The following is a 16,908-nucleotide window of genomic DNA, read 5'->3' as shown; positions in this document are numbered from 1 at the left end:
GTGTGCTGTTGCAATCACATCAGGCAAAGAAAAAAAATCAATATTGCTGTTTGGTATTCATGTATCATCTATCAATATTGTTTTACTCCTTTGCTTTTGGCTTCTGTGAGTCTTTTAAAATACTTCTTTTTATTTGACTGGTTCTACTATGCCCAATTCTTTTCCTACAGAAGAATTTTCTTGCTGTACTCTACTTGTACACATCTCCGACTATTTAGTGAGGTAAGTCCACACCACATGTTTTACCTGGCTTACATGGCTAGCAGCCTTATTACTTGGTCCCTGTGCCTGCTCTATGTCCCATTCCTGAGCCTGTGTGGAAATGTGCTGCAACTCCATTACACACCTACTGCATCCTTGCTGCTGGAGGGCAATCAATCATTTAGCAAAGGGTGCTGGGAGATGCTACCTATAATAAATATGTCTCATCAGCAGGCTCTCTATAAATACCTGCTCTCAAGGTGCTTATTTAGAGTCACCCACACACTACGGGGTATGAGTGTTATTTTCATCAGTTGGTGTTGAGTTCCGTGAGCCATGATGTTCTGAACTCAATGTCAAACAATTCCTTTTTCAGAAATACTAATCTTATGCTCCTGATACCAATAAGAATAATAAGGAACTTGAGAATTCTACAACAGCATTATGTGGTACACATTAAAATGAATAGGATTTGCATAAGTAGAAAGACAAATTATTTTAATGAAGGGGCTTTCATTTCAATTTGACAAGAAAATGTTAATAGGAGGAAGAAATGAGAAAGAATTACAGAAAATACATGTTTGTCTGGCAGCTTTGACATGGTTTCTGAAGCTCAAATCAATCTAGCCTGACTTGGGATGGCACATTAGGGTATCTCCCTTTGGGGCTGGTTAACTCCTTGGTGTGGGATGATATGAGCATGTAACTCGGTTATAATCATCTATGAGCAGCTCTTACCAACCAGATTCAAATGCAAGTCCCAGTGAGGTGGCAACGTTGTCTCCAGACATTGCCACATTCCTTGGAGCCCAGATAAGCCCCCAATGACAACACACATGCTTCTGTTTTCACTTTAGGGATATGAAACTAAGTAGAGATAACACTGTCATCTTAAGGTAAAGATAATAGCATTTCTAAAGGAGGTGACTGCATGTATGTTTATATATATATTCACAAGGAAAGATAATTCTTGCATTAATAGATTTCCCATCAAACCTAACAACTTGAACAAAAGCAAAACAAAAAATCTTACCAATGTCTGTAGGCCATGAAATCATACATGGTATCTTCATGTGTGTAGTGTTGTTCCAGAAGTCAACCAGGACAGCAGTTGTATGGAAGCTCCAGGTATACTGAAAGAGTCTTTTTGAAGTGTCTTCTAACTTCAAACATTTAAGCTTTAGTTGTAGTCGAGCTGTGGGGCTTGGACCTTCGGCCACGTTGACTTATCCATTAGTGGCATTCCCCATAACACAATGGGGGGCATTTTCTGGAATGAACCAACTCAGGGCTACAGTAGGCTCATCCAAGATGGAAGGTGTCTATTTTCTTTCCTTCATGCTCATGATACTATGTTAACCAGAACAAATCACTACATTTTCTGGAGGGATTACATAGAAATGAAAATATCAGCCGACCAGTCCCTCTGGGGCCATCACAGGAATACCTACAAAGGTTCCTTCATAAAACACTCATTCCCTAGGAAAATGAATGGTACACACTTGCTTTGCTGAGGACAATTCCATAACCTTTTCTTACTGTCAGTGACCTATTGTAGCACGAATCTTTAAAAGGTCTTATTAATAAAATCAAACCCGATGCTAGCTATTGGGGTGAATGCTGAATGATCAGAGAAACAAAACAAGCCACAGCCACCTCATCTCACCAGTTCCTCAGCTGATCCTGTTTCCTGAGACTGGAAGCTTCTGAGTCCTCATCCAAATGGATCTCAGCTGAACTGTGCTGCTAAAAGCCTAAAAGCTTAACCGGCTCTAGTAGTTCCTGGTCCTCACACCTTAAATACCTTTCTGCTTCCTGCCATCACTTCCTAGGATTAAAGGCTCACTTCCTGGAATTAAAGGCATGAGTCACCATGCCTGGCTGTTTCCAGTATGGCTTTAAACTCACAGAGATCCAGAAGGATCTCTGCCTCTGGAATGTTAGGATTAAAGGCGTGTGCTACCACTGCCTAACCTCTATGTTTAATATTATGGCTGTTCTGTTCTCTGACACCCAGATAAGTTTATTAGAGTGCACAATATTTTGGGGAACACAATATTACCACAATCTATGAAAGCATCCATCATTCCTTCTGAGGCCATGATCTCGTGTTCAACCAATTAATCCCTTATCCAGCCAAACTCCCTCATTGGTGCCCACCAGTCCTTATCCCAGCTCTTCTGTATCTGCAAGAACATCCAGTGCATCCCAGGAACTGCTGTCCCTGGTCTGTGGTGGAGACCCCCCCCTTCCTCTTGCTGGGACTGTGGAAAGAAGATGGTGCCCCAGCTACAGTGCTAAAGGCCTTGGGGGCCAGAAGATGCCCTGCGTTTAAGCCTCGGTCCCCAGTCAGGCTGCAGGTACACCGCTGGCTGGCTGGGGAGCCAGGCTTTGGTTTTCTGTCCTCACAATTCTTTTTGCTGGACGAGCACTGCTGCCGCAGACCCCCCAAGGAAACTAATAGAATAAAATATCGAGATTCACACACAAGTTCAGTGTCAAATATAATAAGTGAAATTAAAAAAAAAATAACGTTTCTCCTGTCACTGATGGCTATCAAGGAACAGTTTTAAATGGAATCACATAGATGGGTGGCTGTGGAAAACACCCTGACCAAAGCAACTTGGGGAGGGTTTATGTGGCTTACACTTCCACATCACTGTTCGTCAGTGAAGGAAGTCAGCACAGGAACTCAAAGGTGGCAGGAACCTGGAGGCTGATGCAGAGACCACAGAGGGGTAGTGCTTACCCGTGTGGTCCTTATGGCTTGCTCAGGCTGCTTTCTTTTTTGGAGGGGGTGGGGTTCGAGACAGGGTTTCTCTGTGTAGTTTTGGAGCCTGTCCTGGAACTAGCTCTGTAGACCAGGCTGGCCTCGAACTCACAGCGATCCGCCTGGCTCTGCCTCCCGAGTGCTGGGACTAAAGGTGTGCCACATTGCTGCCTGGTCAGGCTGCTTTCTTATAGAACTCAGGACCACCACCAGCCCAGGGATGGCACCACCCGCAATAGGCTGTAGCCTTCCCATGTAGAAAATGCCCTACAGTCAGATCTTATGAAGGTATTTTCTCAATTGAGCTCTCCCCTTTCAGATAACTCTAGCTTGTTTTAAATTAACATAAAACTAGCCAGCACAGTAGGGCTCAGTATTTTTGCTGGCTTCCCTGGCTTTTAACGACAGAGAAATCTGAGTCATTCAGGGAAAACCCCGAGTTTCAAAAGTGACTTAGAATGAGATTTTGAATAATGGTGTACTTTAATTTGGGGACAGCCTGTGAGAATTAGATTAGCTTCCCTGTACTTGTTAATGGTTTTAGCTAGAGTTCCTGACAGAATCATCATTTTAGTCAGACTCCTGGAACAGGGAAGCGAATTCAGGACTTTGCCTTCATCAGTCCTTGGGATCATTAGGGGTAGTGGCCTGAGTTCAACCAGCCTCATTTATTCCTGGGTTTGCAATGAATGAGGCATATGAATGAAGTAATTTCAAGGCCACATCTGATAAAATTCAATGCTATTCATCTTTTTGTAAATAGCAATGTTATGGGGGAAGTCACACAGTAAAGTAGAAACAAATTCTTACAACATGCCATAAATCTTCTTTGTCATTTAGAAAGAGTTGCTCATCCCTACACTGAGGTCGAAGTATGAGACACATCTTGCCAAGTGATTTTCCGTGGCATAGGAGTCATGGTGAAAAGTCAAGCAACATTTTCCTTTAAAAGGAGCTAGACATGGTTGGGAGATGTTGGAGGCCGACTCAGTCTGAAAACAGGTAAACAAAGGAGAGAATCGAGCATATGCTTTGCTTCATTGAGTGGCTGATGGCATGGATAACCCGAAAGTGGAAAGAAGCCGGCTTCATTCATAGAATTCCAGGTGATAAAGGAAGAGTAGAATAGAACCACAGCTTCAGAGAGTTAGCAGATCTCATCAGCGCATCAAACACAGCTGGCCTCCGTGGGAGCCGAAACGCCGACCAGGGGCAGTTCTTTGTGAAGACTACAGGGATGTCACCAAAGCCATCCTCCCTGAAAGCTGACACTGATGGAGCTAATCTAGAACCAGCTGTCCATGAAAAGGGAATGAAGAGGATGGAAAAGATGTAAATCACAGCAGAAGCTTGAGAACAGCACCAGGCAAGCTGATCTTGTTTATTTTTAAAATGTCTCATATATCATATATATAATTAATTATGGTTATTAATGGGGACACAAGAGTTTTATCAGCTAATCATGATGTGTGGGTCTTTTTCATATTCAAACTCAAATTATGAAACATATAAAGCAGAATGCTTGGGTTATCTGAAATAGAGTTTTGAGTATGGGTGAGATCTACTTGAAATGACTAATGCTGTGAAAGAAATTGTATTTGTAGGTTGTAATAACAAAGAACTAGGATGAAAATACTGAAAATACTGTAATAATGGTAAAGAAAAGAAGTTCTTATCTGTGACATTGATTCTGACATCAGCTCATGGTTCACAGATGAAAGAAACATGTTCCTCAAAATAAAGTGAGTTAGGAAATGAACGGAGGGAATGGAACATAGACATGGCATGATGTGAATGTGGGGGAGCTGAGAGGTGATAATAAAAACCAAAAGAATTATCACACAATTTGATATGTCTGCATGTTTAAAATATTTTAAAGCAAATAGTTAAAGTGTAAGCAAATACAAACATTTGAAAGTCACTAAATTGGGCCCTCTGTGTTCAAGGTCGACTCCATACTTACAAGGATAAATGAAAAGTGAGCTTGCTTGAGCATCTGAGCATGATCTAATGTTGATGTCCTCTGATGCAAACATGACTGGACAGCCCATAATGAAATCATAACTTTCCACTTAGCTCCAAGAGTTAGAAGTAGGATAGATATAAATAATGGTATGTTAAAATCTGATCACTGGTGATGGTTTTCAGTTAGTAAATACTCTCTTCATTAAAGTTACATTATATATAGCTCCAAATAATAAATAATATACATTAAGAGATAAAACAACAAATACTAAAGACTCATTACATGTTAACCTATTAATTGTACTCCCCATTTCCTATGTGGCCAGAGTTTACATCTGTTGTGTGCATGTTTGGTTCCAGTTCTATGTAGGATACACAGTGATGACCCTGTCATGTACTGTGTCTCTTTATACACCCATGTTCGATAATGTCATGTCATGAGGAATCAGTCATTTAGTTTTAAGATGAATAAATATTAAACAAAGAGACTGTTTTTAGCAAGCCAGGTGGAACAAGCCAGTAAACAGCATTCTTCTGCGGCCTCTGCTTCAGTTCCTGCCTACATGTTTCTACCCTGAGTGCCTGCTCCAGCTTCCCTCAGTGATGGAGTACAATCTGAAAACTGTAAGAAGAAATAAACCTTCCCCCAACCAGCTACTCCTGGTGTTTACTGTCACAAAGAAGACAAAACTAAGACAAAATTGGTACCAGGAGTGGGGTGCATGGCACAGAGCCGACCATGACTGAGGGAAGATTGTGGAAGGAGTTTAGAACTTTGGGATAGGGAAGCCACTGAGTGTTCAGAGATTAATGAGGTGATGTGGAGATTAGAAGATAATGCTGAGAGCAGTGTGGATGATCTAAGTCTGGTTTGGGAAGTTTCAGAGGGAAGCAAAGACTCTACTGGGACCACTAGTGGTATTTTGAATAAGAATCTGGTTCTAGTCAGCTGGGACTGAAGACAGCTGTAATTAAGAAGAGACCAGCACTACTGAAATGAAACCATTGCTTGACTGGAACAGCAAATGCTGGTTCTCTATGGCTGAGAAATTAGCTGTAATTAAGAACAGATCAGCGGTATTGAGGTAAATCCTTTGGAAATATTTCCTCAGCATCAGTATGTAGACACTGTAGTACTTCTCTCAGGGATGGAGTATAATCTGAGAAGTGCAAAGTGAAATAAACCCCTTCCTCCCCATGTTGCTTTTCATCATGGAGTTTTACCACAGTAATAGAAACCCTAACTAAGACAGAGCTACTGTGGATCTAGTCACTAATCGGTCCATTCTTTGACATGTACACGTCTATATCTCTGTCTCCTCACTCATTTGTGGCCTCCAAGGGTATAAGAAGTGAACTCACTTGTCTGTCTGCTCCAACCTCAGAAGAGCAGCAGAAGCATTTGTTCACAGAGTGACAAATGGTCATATTTGAAGTATTTGGTTGACTGGGTAATAAGTGGCCATATTTCCATTAATTTCATTTCTCCAATGGAGTCACCATTTTGCCAGGTTGTGTGGAGATGAGGAAACCTAAAATATTTTCTCCTCCATCAAAGAGCACTAAGCCCAACTGGCACATTCATGATAGATTGCATAATGGTATCAGTTATAAATCTAACGTCCCTTGTCTCTCACGGAATAATAAGTGAGGCAAGCAAGGGAAGTAAGGGCATTCAGAGGAAGAATTGTCCACCAGCCTCAGACCCATGCTTGGGAGTTTGTCCTGCACCAGGCACTGTGCTAATAATGCACACTCAATAGTTCATTTGATAATGTAAGGACACGCTGTGAAGCTATGATCACTCTCACTTTACAGAAGATGAAGGGACTGCAGGGGATCATGAGTTTGGCTTTGTCTCCAGGATTTTTGCTGTCAGAGAGTGTGACCATAGGTTCCATATGAGAGGCAAACCATAAGGAAAATATAGTTAAGTTTCAAAGGATCTGGCATACTCTGGAAAGTAGAGGAATATAAAGATACTTCGCATGGCAGGGGTGAGACATCAGGATGATGGAATGCCCTAACTGGTGAAGGGTCTGGACTGGCTCACGGTCGATTCATCTGTAGAGAGTCTGAACATGAGATCAGCTGAGAGCACTGTTCTCGAATGATTTGAAATCCAGGCAGAGAAAATTGGCTCTGAAATAGGAAACCATCTAAGTGCTTGAGCTAGAGAGTGCAGTAAATTACAGAATTCAAAGAACATTAGAAAGTAGACCAGATGGGTTGAAAAGGCAAGAAGATAAACAGATACCGCAGTGGCGAAGAGCATACAGCAGCATCTAACTCCAGCCGAGTAACGGGTGTTTTCTTTGAATTTGTCAGATTCTTTCCATTATATATTGCTCTCAGCCAGTGATGACGATGAAGTCAAAGTTCCTGTCATTGGACAGAGTGAGCACAGGAAGCCTTCCTCCTCATAACGGCAGCACACGATAGAACCACTCTTCTACATCAAGGGAGACTGGGCATGGTGGAAGTAGTTTTAGAGATGTTGACACAGAAGGCCCTTGCCTATATGTCCCATGGGAAAGGCAACAACCTTAAGGGAAGGCCATTCATTTCAGGTGACAGATTGCATCCATTTCTGGGCGTTTTCAAGTAGTATCTCATCCACAGAGAAGGCTTCATTTCAAACAGCATACTTTTCATTTCAAGGGGAGGCTTGCTGAAATTTAATTAAGAATCACTTTGACCTTCTATGCCTCTGACCAGAAGGATTGTTTGAACTCATTTGAAAATATTTCTTAATAGCAAAAGAGGGAATTGTTCATAAGCTCCATGAACATCATTTCAGAGAGGTAGGTAGAAATTATGAATAACCATTCATAATAGTGAAATCACAGCTTATTCAGCTTGCAAGAGCACTGAGGCTAAGATCTCTTTAGAATATAGTCAATAAAGATGAAAACCAAAGAGTTTAAATTTTCTTTGCAGGCAAAGAAAGCTGAATTTGCATTGAACATGACCAGTGAGTGGGTTTTTAAATAACTTATTGAAGCTATCAATGAGCACCATTTTATGTGTTTAGTCTGTGCAGATCAGTTTTGCTTCCAAAGTCACATTCAACATCTGTACTTGCAAAACTTATCAAATAGCAATAAATAGTTACCAGTGATCTTTTCTAGCCCCAAATCAGCTGCTGTTTTAGTTGTCAGGAGATATCACCATAGCCCATAATACAAGCCCTTCCCTATAAAAGCATCAATAATTAGGACAAAATTCCAAAGGTATATCTTCCCTTGAAGTTTTTCACCTAAGTGTCTCTGAGCCAGAGAATATGATCAAACTAGGAGATTTAGATACAGAGGGGGTGGGAATGCCCATTATCATGCTCCTACGTGAGGCAATGAGTTGAGAGTTCCTTGCCTCCAGCTAAGTGAGCCATTGCATCCTACTGCTGAAAATGCATCCTTCGCTGAGCCTCTCTTTGAAAACAGAATAGGAAGAATCTAAGACCAGAAGGAACTGAGAACTAGGGTAATGTGACTTCAGCACTCAGGGCCCCACAGTGGGGAAAGGCCAATGTTGCTTTGGAGATAATAAATGAGAAACTGAAACCTACTCAGCCTGGAGTGGAAAGAGAGGCTCTGGGTGTGGTGATGGTTTCTGCTACTCCACAGCAGATGTTCAGTTTGTTTACTATTTGAACAGAAAGATCTCAAACGCCTGGTTCTCTGAGAAGTGTCAATTGTGGTGATGCCTGTACAGTTATTTTGAGCTCCCAGTTGAAGCCATCTCTTAATTGGTCTTCCTGCACTCCTTAGCACCCATTCCATTTCCAGCTCTCCCTTGCAAAGGGCGTGTCAAGTATTGCTCCTCCTCAAAATTCTTCTATGACTTCCATGTCAATGGGCACAGGAAGAAAAGCCTTTTCAGTGGCCAAGTGCTCTGAGTTATGACTCCTAGTATATGTCTGGCAGTATTCTATTCTGTCCTTTTTTGTCAACTCACTGTGAATGCCTTCCTGACATCTTACACACAAGATACATTCTCTCTGAGACTCTGGCACAGATGATGTCCTGTTCCAGGGGTTCTGTTTTCCCTTTCTCACCTCCTTCAGGTCTTTATTCATGTGTCACCTGCTCAGATACCCTTGCCCTCCTAGTCAAAATAGTACCTGAACTTCTCTTATCTCTTTCTTTTTCTGCTTCAGGTTTCATCTCCCTTTATCCCACCATAGTTGATCATGCCAACATGACATAAACCTGCTATCTCATAGTTTATTATATTCCTACCTACTGAGATAAAGAGGTCTTCCAAAGAGGGTGGTTCCAGCTTAGTGGTAAACACATGCAGATGGGAAACACATCTTCTTTCTTAAAAAGACTTAACAAGGGTGTTGTGTTCAGATACCAGCTACATAACACTATTTTATTTTTCACTCTAGAAGATGTCAGGTGTATGTACCAAAGAGGATGCTGTCAAATGCCAATTATGGGAGTTTTATTTTATATAATCTCTTGCCCATTTAGCTCCACCCACCCACCCATTATTATTTGCTATTTTAGATTTGATTTTCAGTTTTCATTTTATTTTCAGAGAGACAGAGACAGAGATGGGAGACAGAGACAGAGAGAGAGAGCAGACAGTTGGATGGGTAGGGAGGTGTGGAGGATGGAGGATCTGGGGGGATTGCAGGAGGGGAAACATGACCAAAATGCATTATATGGGTTCTTCTTTATTAGATAGCTAATGTCTTTGGGTCTGATAGACACATTGAGGGTGATGCAGAAGATACAGATGTTTGGATTCTGGCTGTGCTGTGCTGTGCTTGTTTTTTTTTCTTTTTCTCAGAGACAAGCTATATATTTGGAGCTGATGTTGATCCTGTCAAATTTCTGCTTTGGGATGTGATTACCTTTCCACTTTATCAGCTGCTTTCTCTAGCACTATATCACCCACAGTCTCTCACATTATCACATCTTGTGCAGTGTGACAAAGCCATTCTAACCTGTGCCCCATCTATACTGTCTACAGTTTGCTGGACCTGTGTTGAATCCTATTCTCATCTGACCACCTGAGCGGGAGTGGATTTCAGCATTCTTGCATGCAAATCCTTCGTTAACACAGGGATTTGGGGTGATGAGTCAAGAGGAACCATGGCCTTAAACAAGCCTCAGAAACATATGTACACACTGTGATGATGAATGTGTATGCAGTGCTCGTGATTGGGTAGGGATGACTGTTCCTCTGACCTGTCTCCACACCGTAGTCCTCACTGCAGTTAATTGGAACCATTTACTAGGTCTCTTCCTGAACAATTCCTCAAGAGGCTTTCAAAATAATATCATGAGGAATTAGCTTCTAACAAGTGAATGTACAACTAACACTGAATGATGGAATCTGCAAACATGAATGTAAATATCTGCTCATCAGAGCAGCTTGATTCCGATTTTCCCAATTGTTCTAATGGTCTGAAATCTTCATCAGGAAGGGCACTGGCTTTATCTGGTTCATTATGATATACCTTTAATCCACAGTTGGAGGTACAAGCGGCTGAGTAGCTGTGGTTGAGAAGACAGACAGTGCTGCTCTTGCAGGGCTGACCAGCACTCCTACGGGCTGTGATTGTAGGCTCTAAAACCTTGCAGGCTGGTGTCAGTTGCTAATGTCTAAGTTCAAGAAGGTTCTTTGATATCCCCCAGTGCCTCAGTTTCCCTACCTGAGGAATCAGTGGTAATACTGCTTCTTGTTCCACATGGGGAATCTTTCTCTCCTCCCACCCCTGCCCATGTCTTCAGAAAGCAGCCTCCATGAACATTCTGTGATGTGGACCAGCTTTGATTTAGAGGAAAGTTGCTGATCAGAGCCCTGGAAAGTGATCAGCAAAAGTCCCTTGATCCTCTTCTAACGTCTGCTTAACCAGTCCATGGCCCCACTCTCAGCCAATGGCCTCTTCCTGTCTGGTCACCAAGTGTCACTACATACAACAGGGCTGACACAGTCACCCAGTCCTTGGGCTGTGAAAAAGCTGGCTACTTTTTTCTCATGACCCTGAGCTGTGTGTTTACCACCCTCAGGTGCCCTGTCCTGACCTCCTGGCACCGCTATTCCTACGTGGATATCCTTGAGGACCCCGGGCTCTTCCTACCATCTGTCCATTTGACCTTATCAGCCGCAAGACAAACATCCACCCTCTTTAGTCATTCCCTTACCACTGGACTAATACAGTAATCAATGCTTTCTTAGTTTTTCAGTCTAAAATTATTATCTTTTCAAATTTGAAATAGGATCTAGCACTGTGTAGCAAATGACAATTCTGTGTCTAGTTTGTGGTGATTATTTTATTTGTGCTGAAATGTGACTTTATTTGTATGTTAATAAATAAAGTTGCCTGGAGATCGGAGGTAAAAGTGAGCCATTAAGCAGAAGTCCAGCAGTAGTAGCACATGCCCTTAATCCAGTCACATGGCAGGCAGAGTTTCTGTGTGGTCAAGGACACAGCCAAGCATGGTGACACAAAACTTTAACCCCAGTATCAACCATAGAGAGCAGGAGGTCTGTATAGACAGGCAGTGACGAGGAAGTCATGTGGTTGGGTTTAGAGCCAATGAGAAGGCAGAACCAAAAGGCAATAAAAAGACAAGTCACACAGGAAGAAGGTCTCTCTCTCAGGAGAAGCAACGGCAGCTAGTGGTAAGCTAAAGGTAGTCTTGGCTCTTTGCTAGTGCTCTTGGGCTTTAACTCTGTATTTGGCTCTGTGTTTCTTATTTAATGAGACTGTTTAGAAATTCATCTACAAGTTTAGCAGTTTAGCACTGCCAACATGAACCCAGCATACAGGGCCATTTTGAGTTGAGCATCTTTATAACAAGCTGTATACAAAGAGCTAGAGCCACACTCTGAGATCTCTCCAGAGTATATGCGTAGTGGCACTGAGAGGACCCTGGAGATACCCCTCTGTGGAGGTAGGGTAGGGTTTTCACATTTTCTGACTGTGGCTAGTCAATATCCATCACCTTATCACCTTACTTGGTGATATAGTTGTTACATGAAATAAATTCCAATGAAGTTTAAAAATGGTTTTAACATTCCTAGACATTTCTCTACCTATAGAGTGTTGTGGGTATTTTGTTTGCACTCTGACATCCCTAAGACTGCCAATACTTTGAATTGGAGGGTGGAGCTAGCTACTAGCTCACCAAAATTAGCCATAGAGGTTTTGAAGGATTGAGGACATATAGAGAGATGTAGGAAGTAGTAGGGAGGGACTTAGAAAGATTCTCTGCCCTTTTGGATCAAGGAAGGAGAGAGAGGGGAGAGGTCACTGGAACCTTTTTCACTGCTTCTCTGACCAATCAGCTTCTTACCCCGACATCTGACTCCCAAGTTTTTATTTATTGATAAAGAATAAATAGATAAACATTTCAATAGAGAAAACTAGTACAGTAAAACACATGTAAACCCAAGTATAGATGCCTCCATACCAGAAAATCATGCTAATGACTTTAAATGATTGGTCATAATAATAATAAATTTAAATATCTTAGGAAATTGTATGTCTAATTTTAAATAAATATACAAAGAAGATTTTGGTAATTTCTAAGCAAAGAAAAGTCTTTCAAGTAATATATTCAATGGCTAACTGGTGAGTAAGACACTGAAAGGTACTTGTCATATAAATGATTTTAAACCTGTCAATTATAAAGTCAGAGATGCTGACTAACTATGAGCAACAATAATTGATTCTACTACAATTAATAGCTCTAACATCTCTTCTGCAATTTAAAAATATAATCAAATAAAAGATGACAAGTATGTAGTATTTATTTGAAAATCAGCTTCACTATTTACTACTAAATTTCCCTGCCTCGGGATATCTATAATTTGAAGAAAAACACTATTTTGTGAATAACGAATTAATTTACTATTCATAATTTATCATTTGGAATCAATGCCTCTCTTCCCACAAAACAGACTATTCCTATTTGTGCGTGCATGCGTGTGTGTGTGTGTGTGTGTGTGTGTGTGTACAGCTCAGATAAAAACAGTTCTTCATAAAAAAAAAAATAAAAATAAAAATAAAATAAAAACCAAACAAGTCCAAGTCCTATAAAGTCACAGTTGGCTGAAAAACCTGCAGCTGGTTGTATAAGGCATTTAATTGCAATTGTATACAGTTTTAACTTGGATCTGTCTTGGAGACAGAATACAAACAGCAGAATTAAGTCACCTATTTTTTAAGCTTCATTGTCTGTGAGAAGGATAAAATGGATTAATGACCGGCAGTAAGCCAGTGACTGGTAGAAAAAGAACAAAAACTACATATCGCACTGGGGGTGATCCCTCTGTGTGAGCGGGATGACAATGAAGAGGTAATTCACATTCTCATCCAATCCTGTTCATTTCAAAACCACATTACATGCCCAGTCTCATTCAAGCACAGAAATAAATGACTTGCACCAAAGAAAGCATAAAAGCACCTTGGAACACAGACATTTAAGAAAAGGCTCTCATCAGGACAATAAATGGAACTTGAGACTGAGATCTGGGAAGCAATGGTGTGAGGCAATCCCGTCTGAAAACAACATGGAATACTTTCTAAGTGATGCTGCTCCTTGTCATTATTATCACGTGATAAACATCCCCTATGCACAGACATGGAGGCACGGACATGAATCAGGACTTCACAGCTGAAGAATGGTAAATGGGACATGAGGGGTTTCAATGGAGAAATCTGAATTGTTCATGGTTTTAGTAATTAAAATAGAAATAATGATTTCTAGGACAGGAAACCATTATTTAGTCTAGTGGGGGAGGCAAAGGAGATAATAATGTTCACTTAATACATTAACTATCTCTAACTGCACCCATATATTTATTTGTGACTATCATGCATCGCAGGTGTAAGCACACATGCCCTGTAAGCAAGTGTGAATATATACTCATACTACATCTGTACTTTTATGGAGGTTAGAAGTAAATAAAATCAGCATTATATTTTGAAACTGACCACATACTACTTTTAGACTAGAAGATACATAATCTATTTTTTGTTTCACTTTTTGTTGAGAATTACATGTGAGTACATAATTTCCAACTACTTTGATGCCCCTATGACCCCCCTCTCAAGTTCATGGCCTTTTCTTCTTTAATTATTATTAGCTATTTAATATTGCCCGTGTGCACATGTTTAGGGCTGGCCACTTGGGACTGATAACTATTAGGGTGCCTCATCCTGGAGAAAATCTCTCTCTCTCTCTCTCTCTCTCTCTCTCTCCTCCTCCTCTCTCTCTCCTCCTCCTCTCTCTCTCTCTCTCTCTCTTTTCTTCTTTCTTTTTCTCCCTCCCTCCCTCCCTCCCTCTCTCCTCTCTCTCTCTCTCCTCTCTCTCTCTCTCTCTCTCTCTCTCTCTCTCTTTCCTATTTCTCTCTCTCTCTCTCTCAGCAGTCACTGATTGCGTTGAGCTCTTCGTCTAAGGGCGGGGTCTTGTGATTCCCCATCTATGCTGGCTGTCATTATGCAGATTTTGTTTAGGTGGCCATGTTGAGTGCAGTTTCCTTGCCAGGTCCAGGAAATACTATGTAGTCACAGACATCCTGGTCCTCTGGCTCTGACAATATTAACTCCCCTCTTCCACGATGTGACCTGAGCTTCAGTTGTAGAGATTGCATTGTAGGCATGTTCTCTTGGGCTAGGCACCCATGGTCACTTATTATCTGCATTTTCACTGATTACAGTCAGCGAGAGTAGCCTCTGTCTTCTGCAGAAAGGAACTTGACTGACGAGCTGTGAAAGCCACAGTTAACTGTGGATATAAGGATAAGTATTTAGGATTCAGTTTCAGACTATATTGGTTTTAAAAAAATGGTAGTAATAGGTTGTCCTCCAGGGTCCATGGCTTCAGCAGCCATTGGTAGTTGGCTAGGTTCTCAGTACCAGATATAAATTCGCTGCTATGGAGTGGGCCTTAGGTCTAATTAGACATATGTTAGCAACCCCAAAGATAAAAGTAAAACCAGGACAAATTCCTGTTTATCTGTATCCTCCTGGGTACACGATGAGGTAAGAAATGACAGGGCTACCCTGTAACATACTTTATATCTCTCTGAACCTGTTGTTCTCTGATTATACCTTCCTTCTATTAGATTAAATCAATATAATCATTGGTAAAGAGAAGCAAGCTTTCATGACTGAATACTTGGGACCAACTGAAAAAAACATAACTACTACAACCCCAACAATCATCTTGGTACTTTATTTCTCTGAAGTAAGTAAATTAAAAAAAAAATACACACACATCAAGGGCAATGCTCTTTTGACCACTACAGAACTCAGTAATTGTATGTGAGAGGCGCTTTCCTAATGCAAGGCATCCCAAAGGCTTGACCGTTTGGCATTGAGAAGATTAGGGCATGCTGCTGGAAGTTCTCCTCCACCTCAGTACAGAGGCACACAGGAGTCACTCGGCAGGTCACAGGGAAAATGAAAAAAGAAACTCATTACTGGAGCCAATTCGGTGACTCTGCCACATGCCCTGGCTGGCGGTCTATTTCCTGGACCAATGCAAGGACGTGTTCTCATCTAAACCTGCCACACAAGGAAATGAAGACACAGGGCACAGGGAGGCTGTGCCCGGGGATGTATGTATCTGTCCCTGTTCATCTGCTGCCTGACTCTGCCATTGCACAGGATTTAGAGAAACATATGGCCTGTTGATGACTAATCTGCCATTAACGTTTTATGATTTATGGAAAGTACCATATTGGAAAGTACCATATCTGGCCCCTTTACTGTATCAGTCTGGACACTTACAATCTTTGTAGCATGTTACCCGAGCCTTGTTACCAGGTTATAGCCAGGACACTGTTTATCCTCTGTAGATAAACCCATCTTTCGGTCTCCACCAGAAAACCTCCCTTATTTGACAGGGTTCCTTTGGAGCCTTCAAATGATTTGGACACTGAGCTGTTTGTCTACGTACTAGTGGGGAAAAAATCAGAATGTGATGTGAAATTATGCAATAAGATGTGAGTCTTAGACTTCTCTTTTTACATTTTGACAACTAGGTCTAAACACCTGCCTTGGGCTCCTCACAAGAACAGACAGGTAAGAGAAAGTTGGTCAAGGAGAAAGTGAGTATCAAGCCATGAGTGAAAGTGTCACAAGGAGACAACTCTCTAAAGCAAGACTGGGGGGAGGGGCTTAGCAGTGCAGCACAGGAACCACAGGAATTGAATTTCTTTTCACAGGATTTTTGAACCACTGATTCCGTCTTACAGGTCCCTCCCTCACAGTTTTGGCTCTGAGAGCGATCTTCTTTTTTTTTCAGTTTTCACATGATCTGTAGCAAGTAACCCCTACTGCTGAATTCACTTGACTGTCTGCAGAACAAGACATATTGCAAATGCAAAGTCAAGGACACTGGACAAAGGAATAGATGTGATTTTTGTTTTCTAGTCATTAAAAGTTTTTAATTCATTAAAAGTCATCATGAAAATTTTCAGTTTTATTATTTCTTTGGGAATTTAATATGATGAACTTTGATTGTATTCACGCCCAACTTCTGCCAATTCCTCCCTCATCTTCCTACTCCCCCAACTTCATTGTGATATATATATATATATATATATATATATATATATATATATATATATATTATATATATATTAATTCATTGACTCTAATTTGTGCTGTCCATATACTTCTGGTTGTGTAGCTATCTAGTGGAGTGTGGTCAACCACACACTTAAAGAAAACTGACTCTCCCTGCCCGAGAAGCCACCAACTGCCCATAGCTCTTCACCTGGGGGCAAAGGCTCACAAACCTCTTCTCCGTCCATGTTAGAAAGTTGACTGCCTCCATCATGTGCAGATGTGCCCAGCTACTGTGAGTTCATGATTGTAGTGGTCCTGTCATATCAAGAAGACACTGGTCTGGTCTCCCCAGACCTATGGTTCTTACAATCGTTTGTCCCCATTTTCAAGATGGTCTCTGAGCCTTGGGAGGAGAGCATAGGATAGACTT

Source organism: Peromyscus leucopus, chromosome 19, assembly GCF_004664715.2.
Source record: "Peromyscus leucopus breed LL Stock chromosome 19, UCI_PerLeu_2.1, whole genome shotgun sequence".
In the NCBI taxonomy this organism is placed as follows: Eukaryota; Metazoa; Chordata; class Mammalia; order Rodentia; family Cricetidae; genus Peromyscus; species Peromyscus leucopus.
The sequence above is the reverse complement of the archived record's forward strand: the minus strand, read 5'-3'. Positions refer to the sequence as shown.